The sequence below is a fragment of the Rhyacophila brunnea genome, unplaced genomic scaffold (assembly GCF_057557595.1).
Source record: "Rhyacophila brunnea isolate RB1 unplaced genomic scaffold, BYU_Rbru_1.0 scaffold_1, whole genome shotgun sequence".
In the NCBI taxonomy this organism is placed as follows: domain Eukaryota; kingdom Metazoa; phylum Arthropoda; class Insecta; order Trichoptera; family Rhyacophilidae; genus Rhyacophila; species Rhyacophila brunnea.
Window position 1 is genome coordinate 34,717,763 of NW_028232751.1, and position 16,992 is coordinate 34,734,754.

A 16,992-nucleotide genomic window follows, 5' to 3' on the forward strand; every position below is an offset into this window, starting at 1 on the left:
TTCTAACTTCGTATTAATATAAAATTTATCATTGTTCACATGTATCACATGTTACAATGTTGTCTAAGTTAGTATATTATTCTCAACAACAAAAATTAAACGAGTGTTTTCAAATTTCGTTTTATCTCAGCCGACAAACAATAAAAATGTTACATTATGTTTTATTAAGTTGTTTAACACCTGGAAAATTAATTTGTCCGGTTTTATTGGTTTATTCACTGTGTACCTATTAAGTATATTATATCGATAGAAAGAAATACATAGAAATAGATTTTTAGATAAGAGTAGGTGCCTACTTAAATTCCTACGCGATTTTAGCGTAGATTAACATACCAATAATTATCATTATATATATTTACTTATGTGGGTATCAATTTCAATATATTATCATATTATTGTAAACGTAAACAATCAAGCTTTCGCTCAACGTTTGCGATGTTTCAGATCAGATCATAGATACTAATATTCTGTTGATTTTTTTAAAGAAAATCTATTGAATCCTAACATAAAATTCGTCAGTATAAATTGATTGAAAATAAATCAATTTCAAAGAAGAAAAATCACCATAGTACAAATATGACCATTTTACCCAATTAACAAAGCTTTATGGCTCTTTTTTCTTTTTCTTTTGATCAAGTCCGATCCTAATGGGATCATATTATGGTCCTCCACAGACTGGAGGTTGGTATTAACAGATTTGTGTAAATCAAATGGATTTAGAGTTATACCTTAATTTTTATTTTCTATATAAATATCTTTCTTTAAATTAAATATAAGTACCTATCTACCTATATACATTGAACTATTGAGTAATTAAAAAACCTTTTCTATGTCTCATATATTTTAAAAAGTCATTTATTTCTCTAATCAAACGACTGATAATTAATAATAAATAAATAAATAATCATTAATTATGGGAATTCAATAAACTATTGGAATTAACGACAACATCATAATATGACAACACGGGAACTTTGTTACCATTGCTTCAAATAGCCTCAAACGCGAAAGTAAGGATGAATTAGCTCATTTAGTGCTAACACCGCGACTGGCGCGTTTGGAGTCGATGGTCATTAGATATAATTAACGTGTTATTTAAATGTGGTAATTTAAAGGTTAGCAGTGATTGTGTTACATTATTAGGTACCTACGAAAAACTATCTGATAATATTTTTATATAGGTACATAATATAATATATTTTATGTATGAATCATGAAAAAGAAAACTCTTTATTTTTCATATACAAACATAATTACTTACGTGCGGCCAAAACTCACGTGAAAAATATGCCTAACTGTGGAATTATTTTTAGATAATGGATCGAAAACACATGCCACAAATTTGAGATAAACGTTTGGTTAGAGGCAAAACAATAATAATTAATTGATGGTGTTAGTGAAATTTGTCTGCGCCGAGCGACTTATTTGGATTGACCACGGGCAGAAAAAGTGAACTTAAATTCCACTCGCTTTTTGCCCACTATTAAATTCTGGTCATGTAACATAGTGACTGACAACCTTTTATCAGTCTCCGAATACTGAAAATAATACAAATAAGCATGCCTATTAATATATTGTTTTTTCAATACCATATTTTATTAGATATTCGGCACACTAAATCACTGTTTCAAATATCGATTCACCAAAAAACAAATTGTAATTTGCTAAGTGCTATACACGCTTATTTCTAGAACGTTCTTGATATTGTAACACACTCACTAACGTACTAAATCAGTTAAAACTGCCGGTCACGGGTTCGAATCAATATTAGCATATTGTTGTTGTTTCTATATTTGTTTGGTTTCGACCAATAATCCAATGGGTTGGGAGAATGGTTACGAATCATTCCTCGTAAAAAATGTGCTTAACCTCAGTTTAGTATTGGGTCAAGGATGGGGAAAATAAATATTGTAAGATTCCACCAAAAGATATTTTTTTACAACGTCATCAGCTGTTATTATTTTGGCAACAGATATGCAGCATATTGGGAAATTCATCATGAATATATACCCACATACTAAAAAAACGTTCGGATATCTACTGATAATATTGAGCCTCGCTGAAAGTATGACGATTATTTTCTACAAACGACGTCGTCCGCGGAGCCGCATTTACTATTATAACTAAATGGGCTATAAATAAAGCCTAGAGCTCCCATATTGGAGGAGGATTTTTTATTTTTTAAATCCATGAAATTTTAGTCATATTGTAATTGTTCAAAAGTCAGTACAATTTTTTAGAAAAGGCAAGCTCAATTTTATCTTTCTTTTTTAAGAAAATTATATTTTTTTTAAACTGTGTGACAATGTGGAAAATCGTCATTTTCTACATTGTCACAAATTACATATAATTAAATTCACTTATGTTAATTTCAGTAGAGCCTGGATTGGCGTTTTATTAAATAAAAAATAGTTTTGTAAACGATAAAGGAAAAAGTTTACGAATTGATTATTTTTAATACGTTGTTTATGAGCCCCCAAAATATGTTAGCCCAGGCCCTTTAGAGTTTAGAGCGTACTTCCTCCTCTGATCATGAATAGTGACGACTATTGTCTTTGTAGTCGACGATATGTAATAAAAATAAAACAGCCGACATTAGGGTAACCCATGAATAAAAATAACGCATGAGACGTGGTGAATGCCACCAAATTTACTGTATGGTGGTGGCATGTAGGTGCATAATGAAAATCGTGATTACCTAACTTGTATAAAAAACATAGTTGTTATCGTAGTGGCAAAAGCTATCAGAGATTAATTAAAAACTTGTTGGCACTCTAAATCAAATAACTTGGAAAATATCGTGCTAGATTAAATACATCCAGGTTTGTAGCAGTATGAATGTCGAAAGAATTCTAAAAACATTGAGAATCTACTGTCAGTACTATTAATGTCGATATTATTTTCAGAAATTCACAAAAAATATAAAAGTATACCCTTGTATATACAAGGACTACGTTTATATTAAAAATCCGTTGTTTAAAAAAAAAATACTTCAAATGCACATCAAATCCCATAACGACTTATACTCGTCTCTGTTCTGGCAGAACACACTAACTGGAGAATACTAGTTTTGAGTAATTTGACTTTGAAGTTGTTAAAATGTTTGAAATGGTCTATCATGTGAGTTTATTAAGTAATCGTAAAAAGGATGACTTTAAAATAAAGACTGTTTATTTATTAAAAAGGTTTCCAGCCGGCAAAGTTTGAAATAAGGATCATTTTGGTATAACTAACTCAAATGTCATTCTTTCGAATTAGTGTCTTCTGCCAGAACAGCGACGACATATTATGTATTATGCAATGCACCACCTTGCACTATGTAACAACTTTAATTATTTATATTTTATCTTGAACTGGCAGTGATAAACACGTTCACTGAGCACCGGAAACCGGTAATAAGACATCCATTAGACAACGAAGTTAACAATACTAATTAATCTGAGACAATTTTTCATTTAGAAATTATTTTTAAAAAACACAATCATGACCATTTTTTTAATTATTATTTAACTTGTTTTTTATAAGAATATTTATTATTAAAATTTATTGTCCACCATTCGGCCAACTCCTGTTTGTTGATAATGGTAATTTCTCCAGACAAATTACTGCCTTCAAATATTATACTATGGGATGCTGTGTGTAAATTCACCTAGTACCAATATAATATTATAATAGGCAATTCAATATTATTAATATTCTGGTTCATTCACCGTCATTTAGAGTTAAGCGTAACGTTGCAAGCAAAGCTTATACTTAATAGAGTTGTAATAATATAGATTTATTAGACTTAGACTATTTACAGGTTCGGAAGAATTTGTATCTCTAATACTATAATATGTTATTTCAAATGTTTAGAGTCTGACTAGATGACGCGTGTCTTGCTACGCCGCGAGTGTATGTGGACAGCTCAATGAGGTCACCTGTATCTCGACCACGCACGAGCAGTGACACGCGGCGATTACATGTGGACGGCTCAATGAGGTCACATGAACCTGGAATGCGCGCGAGTCAAATCACGCCATCTGGACAAGGCAGTCATTATGTATGTATGTATCTTCTATAAACAATGTCAAATTTAATGTAAGCATAATGTCATTATTCATTTTTGTGTCAGTATTCCAAATGATTTGAGATGTCTACTTCAATTTCAGATAAATATAATAATAGTTATAATAAATTCATCTCTCAATTAAACTAGAAAATCAGTTATATGCCCCACCGGTTACCAATTAATATTTTGACCAATCATTGAATGTATCTTTAAATACAGTTACATATTGTAGGAAGGCGAAATCTTGTCATTAGACATTAATTTCTAGCAATCAATCAGGTAGTTTTAGTTTTAATCGATCTTATACAGTGGCGTTTTGTTGGGCTGGGATTGATTAAAAAATATATATAAATTTAAATAGTATATCAATCTGAAATGCATTATGTACCTACAATGACACCTGTCCTAATCCAGATTACCTTTCGAAAGAACATCGAAAGTGCCAACAGTTTCAATGTTTGGGCAGCGGCGATTTTCTTTGACGCAAACGTCGCAACCGATTCGTCAGAAAAAATTAAAGGGGGCCTCCAAATCAGTCATATAATTATTTAATAATATCGAATTAAATGTACATAACTAACAATGTTAAAATTAGTGACGACCTGTGAAAGTAGACAGATCATACGTTGCTAAGAGACAGCAAAATAAGGCGAATATTTAGTAGATTCAGTGGACGTGATTTTTTTCTGGAAGGAAAATCTGTTTTCTGGAATAAAGTTAATTAAATGCGACCAAATCATTTTTGTATAAATTATACGAAACGCACGGATTTATTTGGAAAATTAAAATTCGATTGTTAATTTTTAATCGTATGGGGGCTCAAAATTATTCAGCGCGTCGGGCCTCTACGTCACTAAACGCGCCTTTTTGTCTGATAGTGCACATATAAGATAATATAAAATCTCTTGCTTTTAACTATTTGGTGAAAACCATAATGTCGCTTGTTCAGCCCCTGCGTCCTAAGCGATGGTGCCCATAGAACGCGTCGAGCGGGCGAAGTCGGCGTATTAAGTGTTTATTCATAACCATAATCACACGTCTCTCGCCGCGCATTACCCTTCACCTATGTAATAAGCGGCCCAAGCAGCACAAAATAATTATTTTTACAGCGTCTCTCATAACAAAGCAATAGAAATATTATATTATTTCGGGGCTTGTAATAAATATTTACGACGACATTATTCAACCAGCGAAATATAGGACACGGAACAAAGAGTTCCCTGTTATTAAATAATTGCTTTTCGCACGTCGATCGACGACGCCTCGAGCAGCGTAATTTTGGTAGCCGTGTTCAATGAATGGACTTCTTTGTATTTTCATTAAATCGTATCGCCGAGAAGCGAAAAACGGTGACTCATGCGGCAAGCGGGGCGCAAGGCATCGTCAAGTCCAGTGGGCGCTGGCGTATTTGATTACGTTGTATTTTTGATGATTTACGCGCCACTTGTAGAAATTTTGCGCGTGCGCCGCACTCGCTTCGTCAATGGGCTTTATGCCTAACGGTTAGAGACTCAAAGCAACCGTCGAGCATAGAAAACAGATGGTTGCGGAAGATACTGTCAAGTACAAGTAAATCGGATTCTGGGTTCTTAGAAGGTCACTAAATAAAATGTAGGAATATTATAGTGGTGGCATAATATGACGCAAACAGATTACAAGAAATTGTGCGGGCACTAATTGGTGTCCATATGCTCCATCACTCCATCTAAAGACCGAAAAATATTAAAGATGAAAATGAAGAAGTTGACAAACGTACACGATATTAGACATACTCATTAATGATCATATTCTGTTGCAAAACTATTAATGTGCTATTAATTGTACCTACCTACTTAAAAATTGTATTAAGTACATTTGTAATCTCTCCACTCATTAAGTATAATTTTATTAGTGGTAAAAAGATGATTCTGAAGTCTGAATTTTGACAAAATCTTTCACGCTATGATACTAACATTAAATTTTATAAGAATCTAAAGTTTTCGCTACTATTTTTAATAACTATACATTTGTAATTTTCTGGAAAATGTTACAAATTTAATTAATTGAATATATTTAATTTTAATTGGCGTGTATAAAATATAGTTAACAAGGGTAGTCCCAGAAGTACCCGACCTAATAAAGAAAACACAAAAAATTTGGGGAAAAATATCTTTATTTCTCTACCTAGTCTCATTTTTTATCGATACATTTTCCCCAGCGATGTTCAATAGGTTCGATACCTTGTTTATAGTGGGAATCGTCGAGCTCCTCAAAATAGCTATCAACCGCAGACTCCACCTCTTCATTGTTGGGAAATCTTTTACCACCGAGCCATTTTTTCAAGTTTGGAAACAGAAAATAATACGAGAGGGCTAAATCTGGCGAACAGGGTGCGTGAGGAAGCAATTCGAACTTTAACTCATTATTTTTGGCCATCGCGATAACGGATGTGTGAACTGGTGCATTGCCCTGATGAAACGAAACTTTCTTTTTCGCCAAATGCGGTTGTTTGTTTTTTCTTTGATTCCATCATTCAAACACGCCGTTGATTGATTTTTCTGTCTGACGATAATCAATGAAAATTACCCCACGCGCATCCCAAAAAAACTGATGCCATGACCATGCCTGCAGATGGAACTGTCTTCGCCTTCTTTGGAGCCGATTCTACCCGTTCAGTTCATTGTTTTGAATGTTCCTTCATCTCAGGTGTGAAGTGATGGACCCATGCTTCATCCATGGTTATGAATAGACGCAAAAATCCTGCATTATTGCTGTGAAACTTCGCCAAACACTCGATTGAAACATCCTCACGATGCTGTTTTTGTTCCATTGTGAGTAATCGCGGCACCCATCTTGCGCACAGCCTTCTCATGTCCAAATTTTCAGTCAATATGACGTGATGTACAGAACTTATATGAACTGAAATGCCTACCATGTCTGCTAGCTCGTGCAATTTCAGTCGACGTTCATACAATACCATTTTGTGGATTTTCGTCATCATTTCTGGCGTGGTCACCTCATTAGGTCGACCACTGCGATGTTCGTCTTGGCAGCTCGTCCGACCTCGTTTAGACTCGGCCAACCAATATTTTACTGTTGTAAACAAAGGAGCAGACACCCCCAGAGTAGAATCTAGCGCCGCTTTGATATTGGTTGGACTGAAGCCGAAAGGCTTCCATTTGAAAAAATTAAAGTATTGTATCACATAACTATGACCAATTTTTTCCATGTTTCACTGTTGATGGCTGACAAACAATTACTGAACAACGTAGCGTCGTCAACTACTACTGGTGTCTAATAGTAGTAGCTGACGACGCTACGTTGTTCATTAATTATTGTTTGTCAGCCATCAACAGTAAAAGTCATTATTTTCAAACAACAACTGCCATCTATACGTCAGGTCGGGTACTTCTGGGACTACCCGGTATATAACTCCGTTACAATGATTTTAAAATAAAGTTTTTGTTAATTATATGGGAATATAGTTATGTATGTTGACAGGTGTTTTGAGCTATAAATCCATTTTCAGATTAGCACTAAGGCAAATAATTTACTTACAACATAAATAACGTAATTATCGCAGAATCAACCAAAAACTTTTTTAAAACAATTAATATTGAAAACTTGGTATCTGGAGTTCTTTGATAAAATGAAAGTCTATCGCGTATTTTTTTTCGAAAGATAACCATCATAAGGTAGTATGCGGAATTAGAACGGAGTTCAGGCTCATCGGCTAACTGGGGATTTTATGACTTCCTTTAAGTATCTACTAGTTTTTGATTTAAAAAGAACCGTGTGGTGGGTACCGCTACTGTACATTTAAATTAAGTGTGAAGTAAAAGACTCACGTGGGACGTGAATCAATAACAACATTAATCAAAACTTGATTCGAAGTACCTGCAAGCCTCACAACTGTCGGTCAACTTGATCGAAAATATTTTTATTTTTACTTTTCAAAATCAGTTAAATATTATCATTATTTATTCCACTTCGTGCGCTTCCGTTCCTATGAAAGTTGGATTAATCAATTGCATTTGCATAGCATGTACCAAGCGCGGTTTGATAATTCAGTTCAATTTATTTATTTTAATAGGTATAGCAAGTACAATCGCGTCCGCAAGGTGGGTCCTCAGGTCTACACCCCCATTAAAGAATTTTAAAAAAATCACAAATTATTTTGGTGAACATAATTATTTACTGCGATGTGATTAACATTCCCGTTACTGTAATGTTACCTTAGGTTACCTAGTCCATTAAACTGCAAACATTTCAGTTAATAATAAGGGTTTAATAGATTTTTGAAAACTAACTAACAGTATCTGCACATTGTAGTCTTAGTTCAATGAAAACAAATACGTATGACCATGGCCCCACATCCTGAAGCGGGCCCCCAGGCTAGTATCTTTGATAGGCCCCCTACCTATCGCTAAAGAAAAAGGCAGTGTGATTAATTAATGTGTACTTTTTACTATTCGAGAGAATTTGTGATGTGTGTTTAAATCACTTTTCTGGTCGATTCGCCACGCCGGGCCCTTCCTGAGCCTGGGCCCCCAGGCTAGAGCCCTGTCAGCCCCCCCCCTTTGTGGGGGCCATGCGTATGACCGATAAAGTTTAATGTGCACTATGTATGTCGGATCTTAACACCCTACCTCCACCCTTCGCCACTGGTACCTACCTAGTTACATGTTATACCTACATACATAATAGGTATGTATTTGTTATTATTACAAACTGAAGTAGGTGCGAGTAGGTTATTAAGGACTTACCTAATTAGGATTTTTCCTTAATATGGTAACTCCGCGGTCTTCATATCACGCCGCTGGACGGATGTGATTTTTCATGATGAAGGTTGATATATTTTTCAAGAATTATTATTAATTTTTGTGAATTTGATAAAATAAACTAATAATAATTTTTATTACTTAATTAGGTACTTAAATTACTAAGTACGTATGAATTAAATTGTTTATATTTTTTGTCATATGTCATATTACATAATTACGTATTTTTATCAGTTTTATATTACAGTAGAACCTTGATATAACGTACCTCGATATAACGGACTTCCGATATCACGGACAAAATATACCGTCAAATGTAAAAATAATTGGTAAAAATATCCAGTTAATGTTATACATGTTTAAATCCAAGTGTTTAATAACATTTATTGACTATTAGTCAGATAACAAAATTCAACTATACTCCACGCATTTTGGTAATTTCAGAGAGTTGATTATAAAAAAACAGCAGACTTCAAATGTGCAAACAAAACTTGATTCTTTTTTCAAACCAGGATCACCTACAGCAAGCACGTCGACATCGACATAATGTCACTCCACAAAGGATAATATATTGTCTGGATATATCATCCGAAGGTGAATAAACAGGATTTTGTTTGTATTTTTATATAACGGACTTATATAATATACCCCCTCACCCGCATTAGTCCGTTATATCGAAGTTCTATTGTATTTATTAATTGCATGACTGATTTTGATTCTGTCGGATCGAATCGATTGCGTCATATACGTCAAAGAAAATCGCCAAAGGTTGTCACACCTCCAAGCTGTTTTAGTATGCAAAGATCAAATTTGTAACTATATTATTCTCTGTGTAGGCTGCATTGTTTATAAATAAAATGAAAATGGCTGACGTGATAAATGCTATTGACGTACTCGCTTTAGTTACTTACATATTAAGTACATAAACCACAAGCATGGACGGTACCTACATATTTAGTTTTATTCCTCTGACGCGTAGTGTGATTCATTATTCGTCATGGGTCAAATGCCACCCTAGGGCCACGCTATCGCGATTCCAACAACATAATAATGCAAAAATGTAGACACATACTGCACAGGATTTTGCGTTACAATCTTATCTCGACGAAATCATTTTCATGACAATTAAAAGTGTATATTTATTACGTAGTCTTGGTGGGGTAAATAGACATATCCACATAATTTAATATATGATTATTATTCTTTATATCTTTAGGAACGTGGTTTTATTAAGTTTAGTAAGACTAATATATTCAAATATACATATCTCTGAATTTTATAAATGTGGAATATGTATATTATAATTATATAGATATTATTTTTGCTGATATCGTAGTATGTAATAATAAATAGTATAGATTTACTGCTTAGATATAATATTTATAAATTGAGCCCCAACCCTACAAGTACTTCTAAGCCAGCCCTCGAAATGACCGGAGCACAGCTCTGGTTCATAAAATTCTTAACATCACCTCTCATTGGAAAATTAAATAGTGCATTCCGGTTCATAAATTAATAAAAAATAGTTAAATTCACTTACTTTATAATATATAAGTTTATTAAAGTTTAATATTAAACTCATGGAAAAAATAATATTTGTGATATAAAATTCCACTTTAATGGTTGCTACATTGATTTAACATGCATGTTTTTACATAATATGCATAAAATTAAAGAAATATGCTCCAGTTCGTAAAAAAAATCTTTTTTGAGCGTCGTTCTATGCAGAAAATTTATTTAATTTTTATCATGAGAATAGTAATATACATACGTAGAATATTATTTATCCAATTAAATCATAAGAGGTATTTTCCGATATTCATAATATGTAACTATTTCCGTTACTGTTACCTATTACAATTTAAAATTCATTATTCGGAAAATCGGACACACATTGTATGCAAGTTTTAAAAAAACAAACGAACGTGACATCTAATGTCATTACATACTACCTATTTGTGATTCTATGAAAGTTCTCTATAACTCAGAGGGGGGCAAACTGCGGCCCGCGGGCCACATGTGGCCCGTCGGGTATTTTTTTGCGGCCCGCCATCATTAATTGTACTTCTGATTGCGAATAACTTTTTTATAATTCAAAAAAAAATATCGACATGGATTAAAATTTGTTAAGCAATAGTACGCGATCCATTTTCAGTAGATATTGATAGTGTACCGACAGAGCTACAACTTGAGATTATTGATCTACAGTGTGACACTGATTTAAGGTAATTGCATCGTCGTGAAGAAATCTCCAAATTTTACAATGCCCTTAATTCAGACAAATTCGACCAACTTAAATATTATGCAAGGAAAATGAACAAAAATGTTCGATCATGTAGGTACCTCAATAAAAATTCTTTACGATCAAATATCTCCGATGCCCATTTACAAGCAGTTTTGAGAATATCAACTAAAAAATTAACACCTGAATTTAAAAAAAATGTTGAAAAACGTACTTACAAAAAAATTAATGAGAAGAATGAAACTATTGTACTTAATGTTTATTTTTCGTGATAATAAATAGTGTATACCTATCTAAAAATGGTATTTTACTTGCGGCCCGCCGCTCATTTTGAATTTTTGAATTTGGCCCTCCATCCAAAAAGTTTACTGCAGTGTAACTGAATGATATTCAAAATAAATACATTTCAGTTTTAAAATCAGAAAGCGATATTTCTAAAACGTGTTTTCGCTATCCGTTTATGATGATAACGGTATTTTCAATCTGTTCCTGATTTAATAACTAATGCATTTACTTTAATATAAAAAAAAACACGAATTTATTTTTCATGCGTGTACTGTTATTTTTTTGAATAAAATAACCTGTAGTCTAATGGATTCACAAGAACAGTTTCACCAATAATAAAAAGGAGCTCTCATACAGGGAAGGGAGCATACAAATAATGTCAAGAACGCTATCTCCTGAGTGCGGTTGTAAGAAAGTACAATTCTCAAATGAAGAGAAATATGACTGTATCATGACATGCATTAAAGTTTTTCACGTTTGCCCCCATGAAGAGTAGTACCGGGCATCTAATATTATTTTAATATCTCAGTTGCCTTTCGGCTCACTGTTGTATGCACTCTTCGTGGTGTCTCCACCATTCTCGGTTCTCAGCTTGCGTTATCACGTAAGCACTTTATGATGTCATCGATTCAACGAATTCTTGTATGCCCTTTAGAATTTCTAATAATATCCTATATACTACTGCGATTTATTCAGTGATATTTTGAGGAACTACCTGCCCATTACCGCTTTGAGGTCTCGACCCATGTGTACGAAGACACATTATATTTTATAGAATATGAGCCTAAGCCCTGAATTCTAATTTTTATTGATTTTCGATTGATGGACGATGTAAGTAATTGAATGGAAAATATACCTTCAAGTCAAAGTTAAAGTAGGTAATAAAAAAATACATAATTTTATTTTCAAGTAATGCGACTTGAAATAATCTCCCCATAACTTCACGCATAATAATGTAATTATTACCTATATTCAAACGCCATAAGCCATAAGAAACAATCATATTTGAACTACGGCTGTAATTTATTATTCTACCATAGGATAAAGGTTATGGCATTTGATAATATGAGAAAGGAAGATGAAAGCAGAAGGAACTTGACCGGTTAAGCATTGATCTTCCGCAAATAACGAACGAGGAAGCGTTGTCACGACCAACAGGGAAAGTGGTTTCACTTGATAATGCACCATAATTTACTTATATGGTTAAAGCATGAACGAGATATTCAATCGGACCCGTAATGGAACTTGTCGCGCGAAAATTTCATCTATATTTATAAAAAAAAATGTTGACTGTAGATATGCTTTCCGTGTGTATATGATATAATATAATATATCCGGACTTCCGCCAGAATATGGAAAACTCTGTGATAATATATACGATTTATTGTCATTCCCGCCTACAACTACGCCTCTATTGTTCCTTAATAACTTTATAAAAATAATAGAAAAAATAAATTTTGATATAGTTATCATTAAAACCGCGAGAACTCAAAGAAATATGAAAAATATTACTGTTCCAATGCTATAGATAGAGAAGTGATTCCAACCCGCGGTTCCACGAGTAGCGACAGAAGCTCCACAGAATTCGCATAAACCTTTTAGCAATAGAACAAAATAAAAGCATGACCGATTTTTAAACAATGGTGTGGGTATTTTGAATTACTTATCTTGGTTATAGATATCGTGCTAAAGAAGTACCTACATGGAGAGATTTTTTCTTAGTAGATGAAATCGTGGATCGACAACGGATAAATGAATACAGTATTGACGATTTGAGTGGTCAGTAAATTACTCATTAAATGAGCGTCGCAGCTACTGCGCACTGTTTTAGTTTCTGTGAAATCACCAAAAATATGTAGAGTGTTTCAGTTATGTGTCTACAGCAGAGGATTAATATAATTTATACTCAAAATATTATTAAGATAACTTTGATATCTTAAGTAAATATGTAGGTGATAAGTGCCATTTGCCAACTACCGTCAGAAACTTCTAGAGGTAGAATCATGTAATATTTAGGAACAGTGCAATATAAGAAGGCGACAAAATGGAAGGAATAGGTAATGATTCCGAGGGGATGAAAAATATTTCGCCTGCAATGTCAACATTCATTAAATATTTATGATTTTTTATGAATACCCCACCCCACCTAGAACTTGATATGTTTCATCCGGGTGGGTTCCCCGAGATTTTATAAAATGCAAGGGTTCCACAAACCAAAAAAAGGTTGAAAATTACTGATATAAAGAGACGAAACATGCCAACACTATTGCACCATGATCACAATAAACCGACGAACTAAGAAATGGATGGGGGTTTTGGGCTGTAAACCCATCCTCACAATACGAGACGATAAGAAGGAAATATTACTGATGTTATTTTATATTATCTATCAATGGTAAGATAGTGTAAAATTTCGGTAGGTATATAGTAAAATATTAAAACCCAGGGACATAATCTATCTACTTCCTGCTGAGGTCCTCCTATAGCCTCCTTTTATCACTCCCAGTCTTTAATCTGTAGCTGTTTCGTATTTTTAATAAACATAATCAATCTGATGATCCAATAAGTTTTACGGTGGGAATAACGTGGAAAGACCGCAAATGAAACCCATGAACAAATAATAATACAAGAAAAAATCGCGATATAGATAACCAGTTTTAACAGAAAAGATTTATAAATTTTGCCCTACATTAAAGAAATTTGAAATTTTACATATCGACCGAGAGTTACGGTAGTTCACAATTATTGTACGAGGGTGGGTCAATAAGTCCTTAGAAAAGCCGACAGGTGGCGCGACTAGTACTGTAAGCGGTTTGTTTTCATGCAGCGGCACTACCGATTCAGTATGCTGCGAAGTTTCAATCAGATTGGTCGGGTTGTTGTGTGTTTCTCGTACATTTAAAAATAAAAATTGCTTGTGGAAAATGGAAAAATGGAAAATGGAGAAAATTGAGTTTAGAGCTGTTATTAAACATTTTAATATAAAAGGGTTAACAGCAAAGGAAATAAAAAATGAGTTGGATTTAGTTTACGGCATATCTGCTCCTTCACTTGCAACTATTTATAACTGGTTAAATGAATTTAAACGTGGTCGTACATCAACAAAGGATAAACCACGCTCAGGACGTCCTGTAGAGGTGACTACACCAGAAATGATCAATAAAATCCACGATATGGTGTTAAGTGACCGAAGATTAAAGTTGAGTGAGATAATTGAGGTTACAGAGATCTCAAAAGGTAGTGTCATTTCTATTTTACATGACAATTGGGCATGAAAAATATTTCTGCAAGATGGGTGCCGCGTTTGCTCACAGTCGACAATAAACGCAATAGGGTGGTGGCCTCTAAAGCCCTGTTGTCGCTCATGCAACGCAATCCGGATGAATTTTTTCATCGCTTTGTGACTGTAGATAAAACATGAATACACCACTATACTCCCGAGACGAAAGAACAGTCAAAGCAGTGGATTGCGAAGGCAAACCATGTCCAAAGAAGGCGAAAACCGTAAAATCAGCTGGTAAGGTTATGGCTACTGTATTTTGGGATGCACGTGAAATTATTTTCGTTGACTATTTGGAAAAAGGAAAAAAAATAATAGGGGATTATTATGCATCCTTATTGGACCAGCTAAAAAACAAAATTGAAGAAAAACGGCCTCATTTAAACAGGAAAAAAATCCTCTTTCATCAGGACAATGCCCGTGTTCACACATGTTTACGATCAATGGCTAAAATTGAAGAATCGAAGTTCGAATTGGTCGACCACCCACCGTATTCGCCAGATTTAGCCCCCAGTGACTTTTTCCTTTTCCCAAACTTAAAAAAATGGCTAAGTAGACAACGTTTTTTTTCAAATGAAGAAGTCATCGATCGGACAAATGCTTATTTTGAGGACCTTCCGAAAACTTATTTTTCTGACGGTATAAAAAAAATTGAGAAACGTCTAACCAAGTGTATTGAGCTCCAAGGAGATTAGTTGAGAAATAAAAAAAAAATACAAAAATAAAAACTGTTTTAATGCTTTTTTCTAAGGAATTATTGACCCACCCTCGTAATTACAATGTTTGTTCTGCATAAAATATTAACTAAATTAACTATCGACACACAATAATCAAAAAATAAATAATACGTAGTATGTATACATACAGTGGAACCCCGATCTACCATTTTCACATATATCGTTTTCCGTCGTACCGCCAAACACCCATAACAACAATGTTAAATAATCCCGCACCTACCGTTCCCTGATTATCGTTTTCCTCGATATACCGTCTAAATAGTATGGTCCCGTCACAAATATTATCCCGATTGATCGTTTTTGTTGAATATTTTTCATTTCGCTTTCCTAGAATTATTTATGACACATACAATAACAGACCTTTCAGTCGCGTCGCTTTGTTAGCACAGGTCGGTCGACGCTCAGGCTTGCCTTGCATCTCGTATCACGAATTTTTATAAGTCGCAACTAAAATGCCCCCCGTGAAGCAAACTAGAGTTCTTTTTTTGTATATTCCGCATTTATCGTTTCCCGCATTTATCGTTTTTTTCTAGGGTCCCTTGAAAATCGTAGAATCAGGGTTTCAGTGTACTTTGTTATTCATGGAACAAATTCGCAAGAGTTATGATCAGATTACTTTTCATCACAATCTTAGAGTAGTTGGCGACCTTCTAGAAATCATCTCGAGGCCCTTGTGTTGAGAGACCTACACTGCTCTTAACAAATATGATTGAGAATCATTGATCTAACTAGTCATGGGTCCCCAACCCCAAGTGGGGTCGGGTCGCCCTCTGAAACAGTAAACATAATAAAAATATTCATTTTTAACTAAATCGCACCCTTAGTATGACAAGGTCCAAACAAAACAATTGGAATTTTGTGTTAGTGTCGGGAAAGTATTTCTCTTATTTTATAATTATTATGCAGCATTGAGACAGATGAATTCTAGTAACTGCAAAACGCTTCCTCATGTTATTTCATGAAAATTTTCTGAATCAATTTAGTGGATCTATTCTATACTTATCGACCGCTAAAGTTATAAATATTATCACTTTATCATATTTATTTATGTATTGAGGTATTATATTCCACTGCTACACAGCTGTCACACAGCTATCTAGGGTAGGTTTGTATCGAAATATTAGCACTTATTTTAATAATTACAATAAATTAGCCGTCTAAACAGTCAAAACTTTCTATCTCGCTCTAAAGTTAACACAGGCAAGAGAGGTGCTATTAAAACATAGCATTTATTATAACAATTACAACAAATTTATTGTAATTGTTACAATAAGTGCTAATATTTCGATACAAACCTACCCTAGATAGTTGCCGTAGAGGCCGAAAAGTAGTCTTGTGTATAGAATAGACGCGCTGGTGTGCTATGTATCAATTATATCCAATTGCAACCATGCTTACCCACGAGTTTTATTACCATTTGCCTCTACAAATTTAATTTCTGCGACATTGACTGCTGACTAGATATGAAATTAATTATACTTAATTATTTTATATTGAAATATTTATTTTCGATACGTTTTCTTAATCCTATTAAAAAGGCTTTTTACAATTAATCGGAGTCGCGGGTCACTTGGCTTCTATTACATGGGATCATGGCTCGAAAAAGGTTGGGTACGTGTTAGCTAGAACATAGGAAA